A 5,269-nucleotide genomic window follows, 5' to 3' on the forward strand; every position below is an offset into this window, starting at 1 on the left:
GCTCCTCTTCCTGCCAATCAGATTTGAGGTTCTCTCTCTGATCTGGGGCCCAGCTCCGGGAAGGAAGTGGTTAGAGGGCACTCCCCTTGCCTGGGGCTGCAAACCCTGAGACTCCCGACAAGGTAGGGAGCTGGTGCTCCATCTTGGGGTTAGCAAACTCCAAGTTTTCTTCTGAATCCTCCTGGAAGATCTTCAAACTCTGTCTAGAAGAACAGGAAGTAGCGGCTGGAGGGGATTTCCTGTTTGCTGATGGTGTCAGCACTGGTCTGAGAGGCCTGCTCTGCTGTGGCTAATGTGAGCTGTGGCTTCTCCCACCCTCCCCTGAGGCTGACTGGTGAGTCTGCCCTGTCCAGCTCCCTCAGCTCCGGTAAGGTGCTTGTCTCAGCGGCTCTCCTTTGCAGGCCTGGGCTGCAGGCAGCATTTCTGTAAACGCTCAGAAAGCAGCAGCCTGCCTGGTCCTGTGACTTCGGCGTCACCCTAGTTCACGGAGAAGGAAGCTGGGAGTGCTAAGGTTAGCAAAAACTACAGTAGATAAAAGTGAGGATACTCAATTAAAGTTACACTTTAGGTAACAACAGGCATTTTTTTTTTTAAGGGAGAACCGTCTTATTTTGGCTTACAGTCTGGCTGCATGGCTTAGGGGTATGGTCCATCGTGGGTGGAGAAGTCACAGTGTCAAGAACTTAGAGCCTGGCAGTGGTGGCGCATGCCTGTAATCCCAACACTCTGGGAGGCAAAGGCAGGTAGATTTCTGAGTTCAAGGCCAGCCTGGTCTACAGAGTGAGTTCCAGGACAGCCAGAGCTCTACAGAGAAACCTTGTCTTGGGGAAAAAAAAAAAAAAAAAGAACTTAGATGATGGTCACATTGCATCCACAGATGAATGCATGTTGTTGTTTTTTGTTTTTTGTTTTTGTTTTTGGCAGAAAGAGATGAATGCACATTTAGCTCACTTTCACCTTTTAAAAAACAAGCTCCCCTTGCAGTCCAATTAGTGCTTTAGGAGTGACCAGGGTGTGGAACCACTCACTGGAGTATCACTAATTTACCAGTGGCCATGCTTGCAAAAAGCTGTTGATAAGGTTTTTAGTGCTAGAGTATCCTGGGTTTTATCTTGTGAGTCCTAAAGGGGCAGAAGGCCAGAGGGTGTGGAGAGGTCCACGGTGTGGCCCTAGGACAGTCAGTGTAAGATTGTAGCTATGAAGACGTGAACTCAGCTTGCCAGCCTGGAAACATGGCTGCTGTGCTCCTACCTAGGTACTGAGGGTGTGGTGACAGAGGGGATGAGGGTGCAGCTCAACGGAGAAGGAAGCAGGCTCCTCAAGGCAGTTACTGACAAGCCTGGGCACACTCGGTGGCAGCAGCACCTATGGTTGGTAATTTTGTGTCATTTGATTAAGTCATGGGATGCCTAGGTATTTGGTCAAGGTGTATCCATGAGAGTGTTTAAAATCTGTAGACAGTGTGTGTATGTGCACACACACACACATACACACACACGTGAGAGAGGGAGGCAGAAACACAGAGACAGTGACACTCAGAGAGACACAGACAGACAAAGAGACATAGACAGAGTGACAGAGAGAGACAGACACACATACAGAGACACAGACACAGGCAGGGAAAGAGAAATAAGGACAAGAGACAGACCCCACGCACACACTGAGAGAAAGAGAGAGAGAGAAACTGAAAAAGAGACACACCCATAAAGACAGACAGACAGACAGACACACACACACACACACACACACACACAGAGAGAGAGAGAGAGAGAGAGAGAGAGAGAGAGAGAGAGACTAGCAAGTCTTCTGTGATCCATAAACCCACAGGAAGATGGGAGTATGAGGTAGGTTGTTCCCACTGGGACGCAAAGCCTGGCCCACACAGAGAAAGCCTGAGGAGGATAAATTGGGAGTGGTGAGAACTCCCAGGAAAATCCTAGGAAAGCAGAGACCTGAATGTAATCATTTATTCCATCTACTACTGTCTGTCTGAGGTGAGTTGACCCAGACTCACATGTTGAACACATCATCTCTAGCTGGTGGCATCGTTTTGGAGTATTTTGGAACCTTTTTAAGAGATGGAGCCTAGCTGGCTGACACAGGGCTGTTGGGGAAGAAGCCAGAGGGCTAGAGGGTTCTCTCCCAAGACCATTCCAGCCTCATCTTTTCTGCTTCCTGATCAGCTGCTTAGTAAGTAGCTTCACATTCCTGGAACAGCAGCTGTTCCTGCCACAGAGGAGATTGCCATGCTCTGCCCCTTCAACCTCCCCTCCCCCATAGTGTGGGTTCTGCTTGCCCCGCCCCCTGTGTTCCCCCACCCACCCCACCCATCCACCCCTGTTCTGCTTGTTCGTTCGCCCTGCCTTGTTCACCCCACTGTGAAACTGTGCCCTAATGGAACTTCTTCTTTCCCTAAGTGGTATCTATAAGATATTCCATTCAGTCATGAGAAAAGAAATGAGTTCGAAACATGTCTAGCCTTACGGAGAAGTCATGAGGATGGTGGTTATGAGACAATGTCGATTAAGCCTCTGATGCCTCAGCACATGGGGCGGGGATTAAAAGTGCACGCTCTTCTCTTCTTCTGGTGGCTGCTGACATCAGGAGTCACGCGGTAGCAGGAGGCAAGAGTGGCTGACAGGGCTGTGTTGGGCCCATATACTAGGCATGCAAAGGCTCCACAGCAGGATGTGGCTGCAGCCTGAGGTGTTTCTGACACTTGAATCATATGATGCAGGAGATCCCTCTGTGATGGGAAAGGGTATGTGTGGAGAATTTGGCCATCCAACTGGGGGAAATTCTTATGTAAACCCCAGGCCATGCGTGTGCTCTGTTGCAGAGACTGGAAACCCTTGAAAATTGATGCCTGTCATATATCTGGGCCTAAGACAAACAGAACATTTGAGCTGGGAGACAAAGCTGAAACTGCTCACTGCAGACTGAGCCCCACCAGAACCATCCAGGGCAGAAGCCACACAGGCCCAGCAGCTTCTGATAGGATAGAAGAGGTATCTCTGGCACTCAGTCGGAGCAGCACAGCGGGACCAAGGTAGCCCAGAAAGCCCACTGTCCCTTTCTCTCCAGTCATGCCCACGGCTGTGTGGAGGATCGGAAGCACAAATGAAGGAGGCCAAGCCCTAGCTACTTTCCAGGTGTGTTCACTTGGCAGGAGAGTGTGGCCAAGATGGATAACGGCTGAAGGACAGCTTCTAAACAGGAGGGCAAAGAGCACGGCTTTTCATCCTCTTACTCCTGCCTTCAAGAAGCACCCATGGCTTGTCTTGACACCCTCTCCCCACCTCCGCCTTCTCAAATAGAACCTGACATTTGTAATCAAGTCTGTTCAATGATTCTTTCATCAGGCTGTGAAATACTCATGTATCGTTCATTTTACAAGGAAACTAAACTCTCCGGTTCCCCTCTGTCTATTACCATCTTTTTTTTTCCCTCCTAGCCAAACCTTAAATTCATCAGCAGGAACTTTCTCCATTTCTCCCTTTCCTGGTCCTTCTCATCCATCAGGCCTCAGTGCCTGCCTTTTTCTCTGTGGCTCTGCCTCCTAGGGATGCTTGCCCCATCTCTCAGCATCCCTCATGGCTGTCAGCTAGCTGCAAACCAAATTCGCTCGCTGCAGAATCTCTCTTATAGCCTTCTCTCTTATGTCACAGTATTCCTTGGGCCTACTCCTCATGAGACAAAGAATAGTTTATTAGGAGCATAAATCTCAGCATTTCGCATGCTGTATTAGTCCCCCAATGCAACTGGGAATAAACACACAAGCCAAATAGCTTAAACAACAGAAATTAATTTTTCTCAAAGCTCTGGAGGCTGGTGGTTCAAAAGCAAGATGCTGTTGGGATTGGTTTCTTGCAGTCAGCGGCCTTGTCTCTGTACCACACGTGGCCTTTCCTCTGAACCCTCTTGTACCCTTCCTCTCTATCTATCCTTTCCAGTTGTCTCTCTTTTTAATGATTTATTTATTTTTACTTCCTGTGCATTGGCATTTTGCCTACATATATATCTCTATGAGGGTCCCAGAGCCCTGGAACTGGAGTTACGGACAGTTGTGAGCTGCCATGTGGGTGCTGGAATTTGAACCTGGGTCTTCTAGAAGATCAGCTAATGCTCTTAACCATTATACCATCTCTCCAGTCCCCCTGTTATGTTTTTTCTTAATACACCAGCTCTTTGGGTCCAGGGCCCCATCCTAAGACCTCACTTGAGTTCCCTTATAAGCGCCCTTCCTGTCTTGTGTCAACTTGGCACAAGTCTAGAGTTCTCTGAAAGGAGGGTACCTCAATTGAGAAGATGCCTCCTTAAGATCCAGCCTGTAGACCATTTTCTTAGTGATTGATTGAGGGAAGGGCTCAGCCCATTGTGGGTGGTGCCATCCCTGGGCTGGCGGTCCTGGGTTCTATAAGAAAGCAGGCTGAGCAAACCGTGAGGAGCCGGCCAGTGAGTGGCATCCCTCCATGACCTCTGCATCTGCTCGGACCTCCAGGAAATCTCCTGCTCTGCTTGAGTTCCCGTCCTCAGTGCTTCTGATGATGAACGGCTGCATGGAACTGTGAGTGGAGTAAAACCTTTCCTCCTCAAGTTGCCTTTGGTCATGGTGTTTCATTACGGCAGTAGTAACCCTATGGTTACAATATAAGAATTTTGCAGAGACGTAGTTTAGCTATGTGTATGCCTGCACATTTGTGTGACTCTCAGAGGACAGACTCCTTTGCAGGTCTCTGTGGGACCTTTTTTTCTCTTTTTTTCTTTCTTTCTTTCTTTCTTTCTTTCTTTCTTTCTTTCTTTCTTTCTTTCTTTCTTTTTTTTTTTTTTTTTGCCAATTCTCTGAGCACATCTAGTAGTCATTTCCCCCTTTCAGTCCCTTATGTCTTAGCCCCAAAACATGCAGGCTTCTTAATTTTCTCAGCACACAATGTTTCTTCTGCCTTAAATATTCTTCTTTCCCGCCTCCTCCCCATTCCCTCATAATGTGTACTGGTTACTTTAGCTCATGTCTGTCCTTAGTAAGTTTCCATACCTCATCTCCAAGTCGGAGCCCTGTCTTAGGTTTTTATACTCGTACATCCCTTCTCCCATAGTACTTAACACCTTGCAATGGAATTATTTTCTGTTTAATTCTTCTTTTTTCTACTAGCTGGTTCTATGGAATAAAAGTACCAACAGAGTAGATGTCGCATGTCTGTTCACTGGCCACTGCATCCCTGACAACTAACACAAAGCATCAAATACGCACGGTGCTTAAATATAGTCA

General features: G+C 47.9%; 1 long non-coding RNA gene across 1 annotated transcript; it reads left to right on the forward strand.

Annotated features, from left to right (window-relative positions):
• On the forward strand, positions 1-3,337 carry LOC127687478 (uncharacterized). The gene is made up of 2 exons (XR_007978393.1): positions 1-334; positions 2,840-3,337. It is a non-coding gene; the product is annotated as an uncharacterized LOC127687478 (long non-coding RNA).
• Positions 3,338-5,269: the final 1,932 nt, after the last annotated feature.

The sequence above is a fragment of the Apodemus sylvaticus genome, chromosome 6, assembly GCF_947179515.1.
Source record: "Apodemus sylvaticus chromosome 6, mApoSyl1.1, whole genome shotgun sequence".
In the NCBI taxonomy this organism is placed as follows: domain Eukaryota; kingdom Metazoa; phylum Chordata; class Mammalia; order Rodentia; family Muridae; genus Apodemus; species Apodemus sylvaticus.